Genomic DNA, 22518 nt, shown 5'->3' on the forward strand with positions numbered 1-22518 from the left:
TAAACTGATTAACGCTAACACAAACAAGAACAGCAACAACGCAGTCTATGAGAACATTCAAGCAATAGTTAAGACGAGTAAAGACTAAGTCACCTACGGAACAACTACCTAGTTACAACCCTAAGCTTACAGTCAATTTAGAGATTAAATTGAGAATACGATTTCTCAGCACAATGACGGATTTAAAGACTAAACGAACTCACCCGATGTTGTCTTCAAATGGACCATATTATTTATTTAGACATTGGCAGACTACAGCGTAAAATGCGTCTTTTGTTTATATTCAATATTAGTAATTGCAGCGAGAAACTGCAGCTGTAGGTCGTTATGTTATGGTAGCAACGGAACGAAGCGGACTATATATATGTATTAGGCTACCGTCATTTGTCATTATACCAGCGTGTTTTCGCGCGTTTGCACAGAAACTCAGAACCTATCAATGAAATGGTTTCGCTATTTCTCAGCATAATGACAGATTTAAAGACTTAACGAACTCGCCCGATACTGTCTTCAAATGGATCCATGCCAAAGAAAAGTAATTATTCATCCTCTCAAAGCTTTACCGTAGCGTATTATTTATGTAGACATTGGCAGAGTACAGCATAAATTGCGTCTTTTCTGAATATTCAATGTTAGAAATTGCAGCGAGAAACTGCAGCTGTAGACACAAGATAGTCTGTTATGTTATGGTAGCAACGGAACGAAGCGGACTATATATGTATTACCGTCATTGTTTTATTATACCAGCGTGTTTTCGCGCGTTTGCACAGAAACTCAAAAACTACCAATAAAATGGTTTAGCTTTTTCTCACCATAATGACAGATTTAAAGACTTAACGAACTCACCCGATACTGTCTTCAAATGGATCCATGCCAAAGAAAAGTAATTATTCATCCTCTCAGAAAGCTTTTACTAAGAAACTTTGGGTAGCCTATCCTAGCATGCACGCTAGATGGCACTGTCAGACCGTCTCCTCACTGCTAAAAACTAGACCTACGGTGTCGGATTACTTGCGTCGCCATGGTTGTCGCTTGCCGTAAAGAAGTTTACTCGATGTCGTAATCGTTTAGATTTGGAGCTCCAGCTTTTCCGCACCCCACCTAATGAAAAAGTCCAAATGGCGGGCAAACCATATGGCGGACATAGGTGCTCCCAATAGGAAAGTTGGAGAGCACATTCAGATGCATCAGTCGATGAAGTTTTGTGTTGATCTGACTTACAGTGTGGGAGTTATGGCCTTTTAAAGTATGACCCTCATGTTATAGCGCCACCATCTGGCCAACATACGTGATTTTTAGTGCCTGAGTAGTGGGAGGTCATAGGAACCCACCTGCCAAATTTGGTTCCTCTAGGACGTACGGTTGCTGAGCCTCAGACACTTTTAGCGGAGAAAAATAATAAGAATAATAATCCTAACAGATACAATAGGGTTCCACCAGCTTCGCTGCTTGGACCCCTAATAATCCTAACAGATACAATAGGGTTCCACCAGCTTCGCTGCTTGGACCCCTAATAATCCTAACAGATACAATAGGGTTCCACCAGCTTCGCTGCTTGGACCCCTAATAATAATAATCCTAAAAGATACAATAGGGTTCCACCAGCTTCGCTGCTTGGACCCCTAATAATCCTAACAAATACAATAGGGTTCCACCAGCTTCGCTGCTTGGACCCCTAATAATCCTAACAAAAACAATAGGGTTCCACCAGCTTCGCTGCTTGGACCCCTAATAATTAACCGGGATGGTTTTTAAGTGATGGGGTACATTTATCAGTACTAGGCAATGACATCTTGAATAATTTCCACCTTGTACTGCTTAGATTGTCACTACCCGAGTTCAGGATAGCATGACTAACAACAATCCAGTTCAGCAAATCGTATCGAAAGGTTGTCGTTGCCCATATTGTACTTTTTCCAGTAAACAATGAAAACAAGCCAATATTGCAGTAGGTGACAAGCTCTTATTTTATTACTACACATTGTTAATATAAATATAAATATAAAGCACATTGCATGTTTCCATTTGAATAAAAAATAAAACTTAATATTGATTAAATCCTTTGCTTTCTCTCATGCACCTAACAGGCACTCAAGTCAGAGCAAGCAGATAAATCAAGTGAATTATATTAGCTAGCTGTTCCAGTCTGCAATTGCTTTTCACAACGGTGCATGCTTCAGATCAGGGTCGATTTAGGAAGCTAAGACTACAATAGAATCACCGATCTCCTTTAATTTAAACAACAGTAGCTAGAAAGTAGCTAGCTCCTATAACACAGAATGGCTGAGGGCACACTTCTTCACTACAGAATTTAAACCAGTCATAAGTTGTGTCAAGCCTGCTAGCTGGATATAATTACTTGTAACAGTCGACTGCCACTGAATGTTTGTATCGTTCGGAAACGTTAGCCACCTATAACTGTTCTACTGTTTAGATATGGCTGTGGCTAGTCAGTAAGACATCTCGATAGCTAGCTTGTGAAACTAGTTTTTTAGTTAGCTAACTAACCACAACTTCTCACTGCATTTCAGTCTTGCAAGCTCGGCGTAGCGTTTTTATAAGTAGGCAACGTATCTAGCTAGCTAGCTAATATAATGTACAATCTCTCTCTCTTGGGCCCGGCAAGATGGCAAACAAGGCACACGGAAAATTTTAAGCTCCGTTCGTTTAGTCCTAAACTTTGACCCAAATCTTGTCTTCGACTCAGAATTCTGCTTGCGACAATTCAACAACATCGTTGTAACACAAAGAAGAACAAAGAATTCCAATAAAGACAATGTCGGTTACCAACGATAAAGATTTCCCTGCGCTCAGGACAGCTAACGCGAGAAACAAGTTAGCATTCCACAACTATGCTGCAAGTGCTGCTCATGTCCCTATGGAAACATCGAAGTCAAGCATAGCTAGCACTAGTGGCTCGAGCACAAGACGTCCACTGAATGTCACTCCAACTAAACTTCCACCGGCAAAGAAGATGGCCCTTGCTGATGTTTTTAGCTGCCATAAGAAGTCTGGATAACAAGGTGGAATATTTTGGGAAACAACTCAAAGAAAGCTCTGAAATGTTTGCCAGCATTGTACAACGTGTGGATCTGAATTCAGTTGGAATCACTGAATGCAAGTCCAAAGTGGAAGTGCTGGAAAAAGAACATTCTGACCAGAAGAATGAAAACGCCGAACTAAAAGAAAGAGTAGTCGAAGTAGAAAGGTACAAACGCCGTTGGAACTTGAGACTCTCAGGTCTCAAGGAACAAGCAGGAGAAAACCTCAGCAAGAAAATCAAAGAGCTTCTCCTCAAAATTTTTCCACAATGGAATGAAAAAATCGAAGATGTTGTCGACTCAGTTCATCGCATCGGGAGGAGAGTAGAAGGACGGAGTTGCCAGGTCATCATGCAGTTTGTGAGGAGGCTTCACCGGGAAGCAGTATGGAAAACAACCAAAGACTCTCCCGTGTGTAAGGAACAAGGTCTTCACTTCGTGCAGGATTTCACCAAGGAGGATCGACAGGCAAGAGAACAACTGTGGCCGAAAATCAAGAAAGCTAGATCGCTGGGTAAGGTGGCGTTCTACAAAGGCCACATGGCAGTAATTGATGGATGTATAGTAAAGGCTTAGAGTTTCAAAGTCTGTTGGAAATTCACTTCAATTCAGTTGGTAAACAAATGTTACTTTATGGTATTCACTGTTGCTCTATAACAGACTTAAGTTGGTTCTTAATATGTTAACTTCACATATTCTTTCTCTTCACTATGTAAAGTCATTTTATAAAGACACTACATACATGGGAAATAAGGGGGAGAAAAGGTCACCATCTATGTTGAATGGTTTGACTTTCATGTTCACTTCGAGGACAGTCTCCAAAACGCTTTTAGGGACCTGACCCCAAGTTTTCATCTATATAACTATAAAGCTTCTGAGAAAGAAAGTTCTCAGTTATTGTTAAAACCTTCCTCTCTTACTTTACACTTCATTTAATTAATTTTTAATTAAGTAATTTTTTCTTTTCCTTCAATGTCCTTAAAAAACAATCTTAAACTTTTAACAGTTAATGCTAGGGGCGTAAGAGACAATCTGAAAAGAAAAGCTATGTTTCTTTATTGCAAAAGTAAAAGTCCACAATGTAGGCTATATTCCTCCAAGGAACCCACTCAAATGAATCTGATGAAAAAATTTGGTCAACTCAATGGGGAGATAAAATTCTCTTTTCACATGGTATATCTAGATCTGCAGGAGTTGCAATTCTGTTTAATAACTGTCCGGGGGAAAGTAGCGACAACTAAATCTAGCAATGATGGTCATTGGATTCTCTGTGTGTTACATGTGGACAACTCGTCACTAATTCTGGGAAATATTTATGGTTACTGCAACACAATGCAAAATAGAAACCGTTTTGTAGGTGTCAAAGACTATTCTACAAAGAAAGATATGCTACAGAAAATGCATTAATAGGTGGTGATTGGAACATGGTTCTGGATGAGTGGATTGACAGATCCCCCAACAAGTTTACAGGCCCTCGTCCAAACACTGTACTGGTTAACTTATGCAACACTTTATGCCTTCATGAACCTTGGAGAGAAAAAAATCCAAATCATAGACAGTTTTCTTGGTTCAAACCAGATGCCTCAATCAAATCTAGAATAGATTACTGGTTAGTGGCAGATACAATGCTTAGTCAAATATCAAACTGTGAAATATCCCCTGCACCACTTACTGATCATTGCTGCATTGATTTATCAATAACACCTCTAAGACAGTCTGCCAGAAAAAAAGGATATCGGAAATTCAATGCCAATCTTCTAAAATATGATGAATATTTTAATGGCATTAAAGACCTTATTCAAGAAGTCTTACAGGACGACTCCATATTATCATATACTCAGAAATGTAAGTTTTTAAATACAAAATCTGCCAATATGCAATCTCCTTCAGCAAATATATCAAGAATATAAATGGCTTGGAAGAAGAAAATATCATAAAATAGATACATTTGATTACCATCAACCTGATTTTAACAGAGAATGACAAAAATAAACTCTCTTCCTTACAATCCAAACTTGATAGAATTTATGAAAGAAAAGTTTGAGGGGCATATATCAGGTCAAGATCTAAGTGGATTGAAGGAGAGAAATATTCTGCGTATTTTTGTAGAATGGAAGAAAAAGGACAGGAAAGGAATTCTATCAAAACTCTTACGATTAATGGTATGGATTGCACAGACCCAACATTAATTGCAAAAGAAATAAGTGCATTCTATCAAAATCTGTACAGCTCATCCCTTTCTATAGCAGATTCTGACTTTCTCTTGGACAAAATTAAAACAAATTGACAGTGACTTCAGGGAAGAATGTGATGAGGATTTTACTATGGATGAACTAGACAAAGCAGTCATGCACTTAAAATTAGATAACTGTCCTGGCCCCGATGGTCTGACAGCTAACTTTTACAGACACGTTAGGGGTTTGCTTAGAAATTTTCTTTCCCAAGTCTTTAGAGAAGCTACAAACTATTTCTCGCTACGCATTAGCATGAAATAAGACATCATTACACTCATACCAAAGCCAGGTAAAGATAGTAAGATTTTAGACAACTATCATCCAATTTCACTTTTAAACAATGATTATAAATTACTAACCTACATTTACACCAACAGATAAAGAGGACTGAATCAAATAATTAGCAAAACACAAACAAGATTTGTAAGCGGCAGGTCCATACATAACAATATAAGACTAGTGCAAGACCTTTTAGAATATAGCCATCTGATAGAGGATAAAGGATTCATTTTATTCCTTGACTTCTACAAGGCGTTTGATAGGTTAGAACATCAATTTCTGTTTAAAGTCTTACGTATGTATGGATTTGGACCTAAATTCTGTAACATAATAGAATCCTTTTACAATGACACAACTAGCTCAGTAGCACTCCCTCAGGGTACCTGCCCTCGTTTCACCATCAATAGAGGGGTTAAACAAGGATGCAACATTTCCCCATTCTTAATTATTTTGGCAGGAGAAATGTTGGCAATTCTTATTAAAAATTCTGATATTGTCAAACTGAATGTTTTTGATGAACAGATAGTTATAAGCCAACTGGCCGATGACACCACCAACTTCTTAAAAAATTTAGAACAAATCCCTAAAGTCTTTGAATTAATTGATATGTTTTCTAAAGTATCAGGTTTAACACTTAATCGCAATAAATGTGAATTAATGGCCATACATGACTGCAACCTCATAGAGGCTTATGATATTCCTATCAAATCTTCTGTGAAATATTTTGGAATCCATGTAACCAAATACGCAAGAATCAGCGAAGCCTTGAATATACAAGACAAAATTATTTAATGTAAATCTAGGCTGAATATGTGGTTACAAAGGGACCTGACAGTTTTTGGAAGGACATACCTAATTAAAATGGAATCCTTAGCAAGGTGCATTTATCCTGCATATTCAATGGCCATACCTAATAAGTTCATTAAACCCATCAACCTAATTAAACTTTAATTTCATTTGGAAAAATCGGGTTCATTACATTAAGAAGTCAGAAATAGTTAAAGAATACAAAGATGGTTTAGATCAGCGGTTCTCAACAGGGGGGCCGCAGCACACTAGGGGGCCTCAGAGAGCTGCCAGGGGGGCCTTGAGATGGCTGGGAATGTTTCTTTAAAAATATAGAAAAATACAGAAAAATACTCTAATGACAAAAAAGCGATAGAAACAACTATTTAACTAAACAAATAGTCTATCTATCTAGTACTTCATGTGTATAAAATAATCGCTTAATCTAATAGGCTAATATTAACTAAAAAAAAACAATCAAAATGTCTTGCTCTGAAAATAGGGACATAGCCGCGCTTCACGCAGCTCTCATCTGACAAATCTCACCAACTTTGCAGTGTTATATCTTAACTGTTGCCGTGCATTTTCACACAAAATGGACAAGTTTTTAACTTGTCCATCAAAACAAGTTGCAGTTAATCAAGACCTGACCGATCAACCATCAACTTCCAGTGCCAATTCGACTGCCGAGAGTGCCCCAGTCTCGGACACAGATAATGAGAACACAGAAGCTGTAAGTAATAAAAAGCAAAAATGCTCGTCTAAAGCAAAATCGGCAAAATGTCAGAAATGTGAAAATAGTTACCTTAATTATAGCTTTGTTGCATTCCCTGGGAGCAAAGGCTCAACACAACCACAATGTGTCATTTGTTCTCAAGTGCTATCCAACGAGTGTTTGAGACCCTCCAAGTTGGTCAGACATTTACAGATGAAACATAACCATTACAAGGACAAGCCCAGGGTATTCTTTGAGTGAAAGGCAAAAGAGCTCTGTGGTACACAAGCAGAGATGAAAGCGAGTACCGCTGTGGATAAGAAACTTCTTAAAATATCATGCGTAATGGCCCAGAAGATAGCTCAAGAAAAAAAGCCTCATACTATCGGGGAAACCTTGGTTATGCCTTGTGCAACTGAGATAGTCAGAGAATTGTTTGGAGGGGAGAAGGCCAAGCAGTTAGCAAAAATTCTGATGTCAAATTGCACCTTTAAACGCCGCATCTCATCAATGTCGGAGGATATACTGGTACGGTGCGCTGCACGCCTTCACGGAAATGATTTTGCCATCCAATTAGACGAGTTGACAGACGTGTGTAAAATGTTCCATCTACTCACATACATTCACTATGAATGGGAAAAGGAGATAAGGGAAGATTTTTTGTTTTGTAAAGAGCTCAAGACAACTACAACGGCAAAAGATGTTTTTGAAGCACTGGGTGATTTCATGAGGTCAAATGGAATAAGCTGTATCAACTGCATTGGAGTGTGCACAGATGGCAATGATGGGAAGACACTCCGGAGTAGTTCAAAGGATAAAAGCTGTCGCTCCCCGTGCCGTCACAGAGACGCGCTTGCCGCAAAGGACATTGATCCCAGGCTCCACAAAGTTTTGAACAATGCTGCGACCATTGTGAACTTTGTTAAAGCAAGAGCCACAAACTCCAGGTTATTCACTGCCCTCTGTGAAGAGGTGGGTTCTGACCATCATTCCCTGCTCATGCATACTGAGGTAAGATGGCTGTCCCGGGGAAACATGTTGATGCGCCTGTTCAGCCTCAGGGAGGAACTGCATACCTTCCTTTCAGACAAGAAACCTGAACTGGCTGAGCTCCTCAAGGATGAGAAATGGCTGGCTCAACTCAACTACCTTGCGGACATCTTTAATGAAACAAACAAACTCAACAAAACAATGCAGAAAGGAAACACAAACATCATTACCCAGCATGAAAGAGTGGAGGCTTTCAAAAGAAAGTTATAAATGGTTGAAAATCGAGCCTCATCAGGAATCACTGATATGTTCAAGCAGTTGCATGTCTTCCTTCAGGAGAAAAAGATGGATTTCAGAACCATTAAGCTCCAGGTAACAGCACACTTGTCAGGGATGTTGGACAAGTTCAACAATTATTTCCCTGAACTCAGCGAGGAGGAAGCAGCTTCCTACCTTTACAGAGAACATTGAGACAAAGCATCCTGACACATCTCCATCCATACTCTTGGAAGAACTCATTGAAATCTCATCTGATACCACCTGGAGAGCTCGTTTCAGTGAAGTGCCCCTAGAAACATTCTGGTCTGAGTGTGGTGCTGAGTACCAAGTATCTCATGATGCAGCAGTTAAGGTGTTGATACCATTCAGCACCACATATCTGTGTGAAGCTGCCTTTTCAGCCATGACAGCTCTGAAAACAAAATATAGGGTCAAGTTTAGCCTTGAGGATGACATGCGTGTTGCCTTGTCAAAGATCTCCCCACGTATTGACTGTATTATTAGCCAGCAGCAGCAGAAGACCTCACATTGAGTTAGAAAATGTCCACTGAGTGAATTTTTTTTCTGTATTTATTTATATTTTTTGAGAAATGGTAACTTGGTGATCCTTTTCTGTATTTTTTTAAATAATGATTTTCTGTTTTTGAGAAATGGTCAAACTTATCCAAATATGCTATTTTTATGGAAAACAGTGCAACTGCAACAGATAGCACTTTAGTGATCATTTTCTGTAATTTGCTATTTGATTTATTACTTCAAACAGTGTTATGTGACATAGCTCAGGAGGTAAGAGCGGTTGTCTGGCAGTCGGAGGGTTGCCGGTTCGAATCCCCACCCTGGGCGTGTCGAAGTGTCTCTCAGCAAGACACCTAACTCCTAACTGCTCTGGTGAATGCGAGGCATCAATTGTAAAGCGCCTTTGATAAAAGCGCTATATAAATGCAGTCCATTACCATTATGTCAACAGTAAGCACTTAAACGTTATTTTGAAAGCAAGCACTTTTGTCATAATTGTAGTAAAATAGACAGGAGGGGAAAAGTCTTTATCGTATGTAGGGGGGCTCTGGAATATTTTATTGGACACAGGGGGGCCTTGGCAGCAGAAAGGTTGAGAACCACTGGTTTAGATTAGATTAGATTATATTAAACTTTATTGTCATTGCACAGAGTACACGTACTGGGACAACAAAATTCAGTTAGCATCTAACCAGAAGTGCAAAAGAAGCAGTAAAGTGCAGTAAAGTCAGGGTTTTCCCTACCATAGAAAGGCTTAGGCGCAGCGCCTAAGTGATTTTGCGGGGCGCCTTAAGCCGAATGAACGTAAAAAGGCATTTAGGCGACATATCAGAATGAATGTAAAAATAACGGTGATGCGCTGACAAAAAAAAAAAAAAAAAACAGAGAGGTGGCTTTATGGTTTTAAACACTCCATGCTATGATGGCATTATAAATAGAGGTGGGTGATTGACGAGCGTTTTTATGTTTTTATGCATGGTAGGTTACATGCATTTACAGAATATAGCATTTTTTTCCCCAAAAATGGTATTATTTCTCGATATAATTGTGCCGCCGTGTTAACACATTACTACGGTTGCAGGTCAGGCACTCTTCACGGTAAAAAGACATTTTAGGATAGCGCTTCCGAATTGCTTGTGTCAAAAGTGCTGCGACCGAAACAGCGATAGATTTACCCACCAGCCACATCTGTCAAAAATGTCTTTGTATGCCTCAGCCATGTTGGTGTAAACATGGTCTAAGATCTTGTCCCCACTTGTGAGGCAGGAGGCATGTTGATGGAATTTGGGGAGTGCAGCCTTCAGGTTGGAGTGGTTGAAATCTCCCGCAATAATAAAGGCTGCCTCTGGGTGTGTAGTCTGTTGCTTGCTAATGGCAGCATGCAGTTCTTTCATTGCAAGCTTTGCACTAGTGTCCATGGGGATGTATGCTGCAGTCACAACAGTAGATGTAAACTCTCTGGGCAGATAGAAAGGTCTACACGTAACATGAGATGTTCTAGGTTAGCAGAGCAGTGACTCTCGATAATGGCATTGTCCGTGCACCAAGCTTTGTTAACAAAAATGCACAGTCCCCCACCTCTGGTCATACTGGAGTCATCAGCTGTTCTATCCTCCCTGAGGATGTAGCGCTCCGGTAGCTCAACTGCGCTATCGGGAACGCCGCTGTTAAGCTAAGTTTCCATAAAAATCATGACGTTGCAGTCCGTAATCCTTTTATGAGTGGTGATCCGCAGTCGCAGTTCATCCATCTTGTTCGCTAGAGACCGTACATTGGCGAGGAAAATGCTGGGTAGAGATAGCCAATGAGGAGTTAGCCTTAGCTTAACCCTTAGCCCTCCTCTCATCCCCTGCTTTTGTTTTCGGTCTCGATGCTGCCTGCAAGCGCTTCCGGCCGGCGGGGCCAGGTTGATAGCCTCCGGTGTCCTGACGGTCTCAGTTTAGAGCCGGAGATCGCCAATAAAGTTGTCTGAGTTGTGTAATCCAATATCCAAAAGTTTTTGTCGGGTGTATGACACATGCAAAACTGTTCTGAGTGAACAGACTTAAAACGAGTAGGTAGATAACTGCTAATTTGCAAAAACTGGAGAGACGCCGAGCCTCGCAAGCTATTGATTTTGAATGCTTAGATGCTGTGTTGAAATCAAAATGGCTAAAATCTTTCTTGCTGAACAAAAATTGTATTTGGTATTGTCTCCCCAGAGGATTGTTGAAAAAAATGGGCAGTATAGAGTTTGTTCTTAAATGTGATTTTCAGGTTAAAAATTAGCAATCAAACTGTCCTTATTTCACAAACAAGTATTGTTATGCTGGAAGCTCATGTACACGCATAATTTCACCCCACATCAAACCCCCATTTGAAACAACAGGTATGTGCTGTGTAATGGCAAATCTCTTTACTTACGGCATTGGATGGAAAAAAATATCTGGTCAATAACCCATCTAATTAATGACCAGGGATACTGGCTATCTTATGAAAACTTCTGCTTGAAATACGACAGTTTGCACACGTGCTCAGTTTGATAGAGTGATCAAAGCAATCCCTGTTTCAGTTAGACTATTAGTCCAAAACATAGATAAACAGTTGTGTGCTATAAATTTACCTGTGCTTCAATTTAATGGTCATGATTTTCTGGATGAGAAAAATTCAAACAAATTGGTACGTAATCACCTGAACAATATACTGTACCCAATACAATCAAATTGAAACTCCGTCATCCAACTGTTTTCAGAGTCAGACATTAAGAAATGGAGAACTAACTATATTACTTATCCTGTAAGCCCCAGGACAAAAGAAGTCCACTTCAAAATTCTGAATAATATCCGTGCAATCAACTGCTAAGACTGAGATTTAATGTTAATCAAAATAACTGTAGCTTTTGTAAAATTGAAATTGAAACTACTGATCATCTGTTTTTCCACTGTATGTAGCCTACTGTATGTGACATTCTGGGACGATTTGCTGGACTGGCTGTCAACCAAACTACTTGCTCCTCTCACAAGAGAAAATATTGTTTGGTATTAACATGAAGGACATTAAGAGTGACCTGATTTTGAACAACCTGATACTCCTGGTGAAATTTTTCATCCACACATCCAAATGGAGGAAAATGAAACCCCTTTTTTCTGTTTTTAGAAGGGACCTTGTGGACAATCATCTCAGTGCTTTAAAACCAATGAAAGGAAAACATGCCAAGTCTCTCCTCAGAGCTTATGAAGAACTGAAAATATATGATGACCCCTAGAGCAACTATGGAAGAGTACAGACTTATTATTATTGTAATGTTTTTTTTTTTATTTTTTTTTAACAAAATAATTTTATTTATTTTCTATTCTCTATTATTTGTTATTATATTATTATTTTATATTATTTATCTTTCTTATCTAGTGTGCCTTGTATGTTAAGAGGTGTTTATTGTCGTTATGATCTCTATGCCTTGATGTAAATGAATCATCTTTTATAATAAAAAAACATGGTTTCTCTTGCATTTATTATGTGTTTCTTCTGAGTCATGCATTTAAAAAAACAACAACAAAAAAAACTTATTTTCCTGAATAATCTTTATCAGATCCAATGTGTCCCTCATCCCAGTATTCGTGCTCACACAAATAAAATCACATTAGCTGTTTTTATTCCATATCATTCCACACAAAAAAATGATTTTTATAGCCACCATCTCGGTTAATTTGAACTGTTTCACATAGTCAGAAAAGATAAGTATTCATGTTACTTTTTGTAGAAATGTCATCTGATCTGTTAGAAATCGAGCTAACGTTAACCATGACTGCGTGGCAACGAAGCTGAAGCGTAGCTTCTTTAGCTTAAACGAAAGTACAGCTTTACTAGCAAACGATACAAAGGTCAGGGACTACAGTACAGAACGATATAATATAAAAACATTAGACTATAACGCTAAGTACAAGAAATCACTAAAGATAAAAAATAATTAACCTAAATGCGGTTGAAACCGATAGATTTTTTTTTTTGGCTGAAACCGATTGAAAGTGAGGGGAAAGGGATACGATTGCATCATTCGCAATGCTCTATGGGATGTGAAGTTAATTCCCTCTTTAACTCTTTAAAGTTAAGTACACAGTCTTGTACCTTCGCCTTTTTTCTTTTTTCAAAGATATTTTTGGCTCTGAATAATTTTTATAACGTCATGACTCATCTTTTACCTGGATGGTTCGGTTCATGACTGAAAACTATATTATCTAGCGTCTTTCTGAAATGTCTATGGAGAAAATGAATGGGAAATGTACTTCCGGAACCAGGGCCGCTGAAAAAGTGGGCGGCAACGTTTCTGCTCTCTAGCGACCAGCCACCAATGGCACACTTGGCTGCCCGCAATTGAGCTTGTAAGTCAAATTGCCTCCAGGGGGCGTCTGGTTCGTGACGTCACAGCCCAATGTTAAAATCCTATTGACTTTTTAAAAATCACTGATTGTAAAATATCTATAGCGATTAAAAATAAAGGATTTCTCACGTTTTTTTGGGACCGTCATTCTCTGCCATAGCATGTGCTTGGTTATATTTATTTCAATCTCTGGAGGGAAAAAAACGGATTTATGTCGATTTACGATCTGTTGGTGGTCCTGAACTACGCTAAATCAAAGTCGCACGGATACACGTCAAAAATTTTTACCAGACGCCCCCTGGAGGCAATTTGACTTACAAGCTCAATTGGGACTGTGCCCCCAATGTGGAAAAAAACCACAAATAGAAACAGCACTTCCTCACCCGATGTGATAATAAGAAATTTAATCTCAATTTAAAACAATACCCATAAACCTCCCAACCCTACCTGAGACCCACCTATTACAAATCCTTTTATAACTCCTCGTTTTAGTAATGCCTGTTTAGGAAGAAAAATACAGAATTAAGTATGAAGGAGTGGTAGGGAGATTGATGGATTTTGAAAGATGGGGAAGGAGATTAAACAAAGCATGAGCAGGGTGTATGGGGTTAAGCAAGAAGGTAAAAACGGCCAATGGAGGAAAACAATTTAGCGTAACAGCACGTTTTTGCCTTCCACTCAGAAACATCATAACCAGGCCGGAAACCTACACGTGTTCCACCGGTGGGCCACATACAAAGCGCAATTAAGTCCCGCCCACGCCGGAGGGGAAAACAATTCATCGCTCTCCATTGACTTTGTATTGCATGAAGGTGCCTCCTTGTCACTTTCATCTGCTAGCAAACAACAGAAAAATGCCTAAAAGGTGTTGTGTGGTGGGATGCACTACCAACTGGGTAAAGAACCCAGAACTACGTTTTTATAAGCTGTCGAACCGAAAAACCTGTCCTAACATCGGAGTCTAGCGGCGTGTCAGCTAGCAAGCTAGATACAGTACGTTACTGTCATTCGAAATAAGTTGGAGTTGGCTAGCGACGTTGTTTCAACAAGCTTGTAGATGGCTAAGAAGGGGGAGCTAAAATGATAGCCACTTAGCTAGCGTTAATAAAATTGCAGGTAATAAGTAGCTAACGTTAGCTAAGTTCTAGCTGCCATGTTTAAACTACGGTTAATTTCTGAATCAGTTTCACCAGAAGCCCCCCGAGCCAAAGGCAAATGCCGTTATAAAGTTGTCGCTACACTGAAGTAGCAAGCTAGGGTTAGACTAACGCAGGTAGACATAAGGTGCTAAAATAATCCTTTGACATGCTTAAATCTAATGTTTTTTAGCTAGCTACAGGCATTTTGTTAGCGTTTCAGCCCTTGGTTGCATATTGTGGTGCCGATTGTCTTCCCCTCCGGTGGGCGTGGTTTTTAGAGTATGACGCGTTGCGCTCTGTCTCTATTTTTTACAGTCTCTGGTCTCTCTGCACGATAGAGCTAGCGGATTAAACATATTTTTTACAGTCTCTGATTAAACAGTTAGCCTGAGTTGGTTTACATACCTGGTGGATGAACATATGGAATCAACAACAACGCTTATATGTGAAGCATTTTTCTGATATTAATTTGTAACGGTCATTTACATATAGCTATTTGGTAATGACATTAGCTATCAAAACAGCCTGCTACTTGACAGTTTCTCCACTCGTTACTGATCCAGTAAGCTCACCTAGCTACATCCAATGTTTTACGAAACAATTTAAGATACATCCATGCTTAATATATAAAACAATACGCAATGGTTTGTTTATTATTTTTTTAATGGACCAACAAACCAGTCACCTGACGTAATCTATCTCGACTCCTTACACGCTAGGCTAGGTAGCCAGTTAGTTTTGCAGGATCACCTAAGTAAAACCACAAGAGCCACTCACCTTTGCTTCACTGAAATAAATTCTTCACCTCGCCTAATTACTGTATTCTAAAAATAAAAAAAAAACACAAATATGAGCGGAATGGCTAAAATTATGGGAATTAAAACAACTCGAAACGGTTAGTGTCTTTTAACTTCACCCAATCCAGAAAACGTGGTCACGGTGACGTTGAGAATCGGTCACTGGGTTGCCAAAAACTTCACGTGTCCCCCTATTGGTAAACTAAAAAAATCGAATTAAAGTTTACCTCGTGCTAAACACGAGAAAGATAACGGGCAATAGCTAGAAGTAGTTGCTAGCAAGATGATGTTCTTAACTCTGGATATAGGCTACACAAGTATTTCAGCAGTTCTCTTTCGGCCTACCTTATAAATATTGATCAAAAATGTTTTGTTGTTTTATATGCCCTTGGTCTTTAAAAGATCTTTTTAAAAAGTCTATATATTACATTGAATATGTTATCTTTAATGGTTTTTTTTAACATTTTACATTTTGTAAAATGTATTCCTTTTTTAAAAAATCAAAACAGGAACAAAAGCACATAGACGTTTACAAAAATTACGAAACATAATAACACTCAAAGGGATAACATAGGGAAAACATTTTTGCAAATTTGCAAATCAATAATACATGTATCCATACTAACACTCACCAAGACAATAATTGTTTTAAGAATTCACAATAAATAAAATGTGAAAGGAAAAACAACAATACGTGTGCTCGGGATGGGGTGAAGAGCGGGTGCCCCTCCTAGGGGGGTGGACTATATGATTCTTTCCAGTGGTCCACCCCCCTCTCTCGCCAGGTCCTTGTTTTTACGAAAGTCCACCAGAACACCGTCCTGGAGGAGGTTTTGAATCCTCCTCCGGAGAGTGACCAGGTCCACAGTTGTTTTCTGGTAGACCTTGATGTTCCTCGTCTCCCACAGGACCTGTTTGATGGTATTGACGATCCCCCACTGACGCTGGAGCTCCATGGTTTTGAGTCCCTCTCGGGGACCGTAGAGAACGCTCTCAGCCGTCAGGGAGGACCTCGCCAGCAACCTGTTATGGGAGACAGAGGAAACAAGACCCAGACCTGCCTAGCCACGGTGCACTCCCAGAACAGGTGGAAATTGTGTTCCGAGTCAGTGCAACCGTGGGGGCAGCGCTCAGTGAGGGCTAAGTGCCTGCGGTACATAAAAATTCTTGTGGGGAGACACCCGTGAGCTGTCATCCAGGCAATGTCTTTTTGTTTGTTGGTAAGACACTTGTGTGTCACATTTGCCCAGATGACTTGCGGGTCCCGGGCCGGCCCTGACCTCGGGAGCGTGGCAGTCTCGTTTGATTTTAAATGAGCCATAATGATTTTATAGCTCCACGAAGTCAGGCCAGCCCTGGGCAATCCCGTCCTGAAAGCAAAGTCCTTCAGGGCCTGATAGACATAGGGGGGGTCCCAGCTATACGGTATGGTGAGGTCCAGCACACCCAGGCCCATTGCCCGTAGGAAGGGGGTGGCATAGTACCTAGCAAAGGCACCAGAGGCCTTTCCCACCTTCCCAGCGTTCTGGACCAGAGCGGCCAGACCTTGCACCATAATGATTTTGACTATGTCCGGGACCCCCCGCCCCCTATTCCTCTCCTCTTTGAGGAGGGTGGCTCTACTCAGTTTTTCCATGTTGCTCCCCCAGACAAAGCAGAAGGCCAACCTAGCAATTTGCTTGCTGGTGGCCTTGTATGGGGGAAACACCCTCCCCACATACAGAAGAATGGGCAGGACAATTGCCTTCAGGACAAGGATCTTACCCGCCATGGTCAGGGGCCGTGCACTCCAGCTCCGGGTTTTGTTTTGGACGTGGCGTAGGGCTCCCTCCCAGCTCGTTCGCCCTCCTCCGTCAGCCTGGAAGGTCACCCCCAAGAGCTTGATGGTATCTCTGCGTACAGGGAAGGAAACGATTAGAGGCCCACTATAATAGGGAGACAGAAACAGTTCACTCTTGTCCCTGTTGACCAGGGCGCCAGTAGCCGCACAGAAGTTGTCCAACACCTTGGTGGCACAAGCGATGGAGCGACTATCTGTGGCGACGATGGTAATGTCGTCCATGTACGCTCTCCCCTAGCCCCCGGCAGCGGGTAACCCGCCACTCTGGGGCTGGCCCTGATGGTCTGGAGAAATGGTTCCAGGTAGATGACGTACAGGAGAGATGCTAGAGGGCACCCCTGCCTGACGCCAGACCTGATGGCAAACGGGTCAGAGGGCTGCCGGTTGACAACCACTCTGAGAGCAGAAATAAATCAATTCTCGAAGAGGAGCTGCCAGAGGAACTCACCCACGTGTGTTGGGGGGGGAGAGGCGCCCCTGGCGTCGCGGAGGGAGAAATCCTCTATGAGGGACCGCAGCAGGTCACTGGAACGGTCCCGTCTGGGTCTGCTGCGGTCCTCATCTGTTAAAGCACAGTTGAAATCCCCCCCCACGACAACCGGCATTGTGCAATGTAAAAGTGGTGATAATTTTGTAAAGAGGGAGACCCTCTCGGCCACGCTGGTGGGGCCGTACACATTGATGACCCTGAGTGGGGAACCCCCGACCTCGAGATCGGTGACAAGGATTCACCCACTCTCTATGATGTTGCTAGATGTTATTCGCACAAAGGGATTTTTCACCAACGTGCCGACCCCATCAGCTCTGGCGATGTTGCAGCCAGACCAGAGAGAGTCTCCCATTCTCCATTCTTCCCCCAGAACGCCATCCAACATTCCTGGAGCAGGATGACGTCTGAGGGAACCTGAGACAGAATGGAGAATACTGTGTGGCGTTTGGAAGGGTCTTTGATGCTGCGTGTGTTTAATGATGAAATTGTTAATGAATGTGTCATGAATTTTATTGTTTTGTATGATTTATGATCCAATGTTACTGTTTGCTATGTCTTTGCAGATTTTATTGAGTTTTTGATTTACTATGTCCTGATTATTGAGGCGCCTACTCACCCCCGGACCATGTGCACTCCCAGGCCTCCCCTCCTGACTGCCTGGGAGGTTCCGTCCTGGAGAGGTGGGGGCAGGTGTTCTTGCCCCAGGCTTCCCCCCAGTCCCTGGAGGGCCCTGAGAGGAGGGTGATGCTCCAGTCCCTTTAACAGGGTCTGGACCGGAGGCTGGCTGGTCCCTAACGATTCTAGCGTGGGCAGTGATGGTATTCTGTAGTGTTTCTCTGTGATGTATGAGCGGTGGCGTAGATGGTTTTGTAGGGCAGGGAGGGGGCTCAGGCCTGGCTATAGGTTGTTGTCTATGTTCCGGTTTTGAGGATAACTGTTTTGGTGTTTTTGTTGTGTGCGTTTTTTGGCGGACTATTGCTGGGTTGGGAGGTTGGATGGGGGGTTCTTGTATTATTGAGGTTGGGGATCTGATACGTTTGCCCTTTCTTTTTTTGATTTTTTGCCAAGGTGTGATGGAATCAGATTCAGATGTTGAGGAGTCTGACTCCAACACCACAATGGGGGTGTCGGAGTCAGGCTCCTCCTTGACAGTGACGGGGTTGGTGGGACCTAGTTCGGCAGGGGGCACTGTGGAGTTGGGGGTTCCAGGGGTGGTGATACCGAGAGTAGGGTCTTGTGCTGTGGTCTGTGCTTGTGGGGGTGGGCTTCCAGGCTGGGAAGGGGTAGGAGTGGGTGGTCTGGTGCGTGGCATGGGGGTAGGCGGGGGAGGCTGTGGAGCCGGAGGGGGGGCAGCAGATGGTGGAGGGGGCACGGTGCTCCTAGCCCTGTTCGCGTACGAGAGGGGGCAGTCTCTAAAGAGATGCCCCCTCGCTCCGCAGAGGTTACAGGGCTTTGGGTCACGGCATGCCCTGGTCTCGTGCTCGCCACCACACGTCTTGCACTTGACCACTGTGCAGGCCGCGGCTAAGTGACCTAACTCGCCGCAGTTCCTGCACAGCTTGGGCATGCCGTAATAGAACACCGCACCCCTATGTCTCCCCAGCGTGATAGAGCTGGGGATGTGGCATACCCCCCCTGGTGCAGAGGGGTCAGGTTTGAGTTGGACCAGCCATTTCCTGGCTCCGGTCCAGACTCCGTCCTCATCAAGGACTCTCCGGGCTTCGGACTTAACAAGACCATACCTGCCCAACCACGTACTCACGTCGTGGTCCTGTACAGCCTCATTATAGAACTGTACAGTGACCACCTTGTTTTCCGTGTCGGACAGGGGCTCTACATCGAAATTGCTGAGGGGAGCCTTACCCTTCCCCTCTCTATAGAGGTTCCAGAACCTCTCCAGGATGTTTGCAGTCCTAAAACTTATTTCAAAGATATCTGCGTTACCCGGAACCTTCACCAGGCAGTTCAGGTCGCCAGGCACAAAGCCCATAGCTCGCTGGAGCACTAAATTCTAGGAGGGTCAAACCTATCACTCTCCTGTTGACGTTGGGGGCAGTGGCATTGCTTGCCCCCCCAGGAGCTGCTGGCTCAGCAGCGCCCCCTACGGCTGCGCCCTTCGCCCCCTGTGCCACCTGGGTGGGGCCACTAGCACCGCTGCCCCCTTCTCCGTTGTTTTGGAGTGTCATTCGGACGGCGTTGTGGCGTCGGACTCCTGGCTGCACTCCTGTGGCCATCCTCCCTCTCTCTCAGGCCGGACCTAAGTAGGTGGAAGAAAAGAAGCACAGGTACAGCGCTAAGCGGTTGCTCGTCCGTCCCAGGGGGACCAAAACTTGCAGAAATGAGGGAGCTGATCGAAAGTCAGCTCCTCAAAGCGCAGTGGGACCTCCCTTCAGGCCGTTGGCGCCAAGCGTTGATCCTGGTGGATGGTCTGGCTGGATCCGGGCGCCGCTGCCGTCGTTTGAATATGAATACATTGAATATGTTAGTTGGGGTTTTCTAAAAAAAAATTTAAAAAACCCAATTAACATATTCAATGGCAAAATCAGTCATGAACAGGCTTTGAGGTCTCATATGCCCGTTTCTGGGTTTCAATAGAGCTTGTAAGTCAAATTGCCTCCAGGGGGCGTCTGGTTCGTGACGTCACCGCCCAATGTTAAAATCCTATTGACTTTTAAAAAATCATTGATTGTAAAATATCTATAGCGATTAAAAATAAAAGATTTCTCACGTTTTTTTGGGACCGTCATTCTCTGCCGTAGCATGTGCTTGTTTCTATTTATTTCAATCTCTGGAGGGAAAAATAACGGATTTATGTCGATTTACGATCTGTTGGTGGTCCTGAACTACACTAAAGTCAAAGTCACTTACAAGCTCTATTGTCCATTCCTTTCTATGCAACTGTAGTGGGTCCAGTGTAAAAACAGTAACAGTGTCATCAGAGTGAGAGAGTAAAGGTATTTTATGATGACATAAAAGTATTATATGATGATATCATAAGATCAGAGTAAGACTATAGCTTGTAAGTGTAAACGTCACCAAGCCACTCCCCTCGTTTTCCCGCAAATTTGTCAATGGGGAAATGAATGGGGCAATTTTCAATAAGCGATATTTTTAGTTACAAGTCGGGAACCAGTTAGCTATTGGTATGCGGTACCCATGAAATATAATATCAGCAGCACGATTGACCCATGAGAAGTACAAGGTACAATGTTGTATACGTTTAGTACGCTTAGGAACTACACATACCGGTACTGTGCTCACGACGCACGCTTATATCGTCACGGCTCAGCTGGAACACGCTTGCGCCCTTCTATTTCTAGTGTCACTTCGATATCGTATTTCAATTTAAAATTACTGGAAATAACAGATTTGTTACTATTAAGTTATATTGTTTATTTCACATCATAATTGTACGGTCGTGATGACAACATGATTTCCTTTCAGGGATCTATAAAGTACAACCATAGACCGTATAAAAGAGTACAAGCTAACCTAACTAACTTAAGACGTAATTTCAAATGGAATATAACGTCATATATATTTTTATCACAACACAACAACAATACAGCTAGCCAACATGGTTTTCGATAAATTACCTACAATATATTTACTACTTACTATGTTTTAATAAAACTATTTATTGAAATTGTCTATCTCTTGCCTACTGCACCCGTCTTGTCTAAGTGCACTGTGATTCTGATTTTCACAATGTGTGTATTCCTTTGTAAGTGCTGTGAGCAGACTGAAAGTCTATGTTACACCGAAGCCTTGCGAAACGAAGTTTCGCTACATTGTGTACTGTACAGCATATGGTTTGTAATGACAAATAAACCTGACTTTGACAGCTAGCTAGCTACCTGCTGATCCAGCCATTCCTAACGTTAACGTTAGCTAACCGAAACTTTATAAACGATATCTTTCATGCTGGCGCTAACAGACCCGCTATTATACTCTGGCTGTATATGACCTGCTCTACATGGTTGGATTTGGAATGATTTTCTCCCTTCTTAACATATTGTCCTGACCATTGAACAAATGCATTAAGCTAACCTGTGACACCGCATTTGTCGTGGGTATAGCTAACTAGCCACCGGTGTTGGGTGCAGTTGGCCCTGCTGGTCCAGAGTCAGTTATTTTCTTCTCCTACTAATGGTTAAATTTAGGACCTGTGAAGGGAAATCTCATCCCAGACCAGCAGTTAGGGGCAGCCAAGGCACCGCACTTGGCGGGTAGACTTACAAGCACACGTGGTTGTGACGTATATCGTGCGACTTTGATTTTAGTGTAGTTCAGGACCACCAACATATCGTAAATCGACATAAATCCGTTATTTTTCCCTCCAGAGATTGAAATAAATAGAACCAAGCACATGCTACGGCAGAGAATGACGGTCCCAAAAAAACGTGAGAAATTTTTTATTTTTAATCGCTATAGATATTTTACAATCAGTGATTTTTAAAAAGTCAATAGGATTTTAACATTGGGCTGTGACGTCACGAACCAGACGCCCCCTGGAGGCAATTTGACTTACAAGCTCAATTGACGCTTTCAACGTTTTTTTTTGGAATAGACAGACTTTCTGAGAAGGATACGGAGGAAGTGAAGGCGGTTGGCATCCTGCATCTCAGTTTAGGTTGGCTGGTCGGGAGGTTGTCGAGCCGGCGAGGCAGCGAAATTCAAACAGTTTATGGCTTTTGTTTTGTTTTTGTTTTTCTTTTGACTGTTAGGTGCGGACACTTCTGAAAGGATTAGGATTTAGAGAAGCGCATCCCGGTTTGGGATTTCCGGCCGGGGTTAGCCGTGTAGAAAGACCTTTAAAAGGATTAAAAGAGGGAAAGCGCCAGTTAGGGGAGTGTTTGCGGTAGCTAGGAGTAGGTAGCTGACTACTGCAGCCACTGATTGTCGGGTGAAGCGGGTTTTTTGAAACAGGGAAAACGGTGGTTTGGAAGTGCGGCGCGGCGGGAAGTTTTGAATCTGTTTGCTTCTTATTGGTTCGTTGGAATAAATTGAGTGAGTGTTAGATTTGGTAATCGGTAGTCGGTCGAGTGAGGAGTA

General features: G+C 42.2%; 1 protein-coding gene across 4 annotated transcripts in view; it reads right to left on the reverse strand.

Annotated features, from left to right (window-relative positions):
• The window catches only part of timm10 (translocase of inner mitochondrial membrane 10 homolog (yeast)), a 91104-nt gene that overhangs the window by 25829 nt on the left and 42757 nt on the right, over positions 1-22518 (reverse strand). For 2 of the 4 annotated variants that reach the window (XR_004766140.1, XR_004766139.1), the window contains exons 2-3: positions 17422-19720; positions 10419-17025 (exon numbers count right to left, since the gene is read on the reverse strand). The gene's annotated coding sequence lies outside the window, so the exon portion shown is untranslated. Of the gene's footprint in view, positions 1-10418; positions 17026-17421; positions 20102-22518 lie in introns of those variants that run through there. The other 2 variants (XR_004766138.1, XR_004766141.1) reach the window with 2 other exon arrangements.

This window comes from Anguilla anguilla, chromosome 7, assembly GCF_013347855.1.
Source record: "Anguilla anguilla isolate fAngAng1 chromosome 7, fAngAng1.pri, whole genome shotgun sequence".
NCBI classification, from domain to species: Eukaryota; Metazoa; Chordata; class Actinopteri; order Anguilliformes; family Anguillidae; genus Anguilla; species Anguilla anguilla.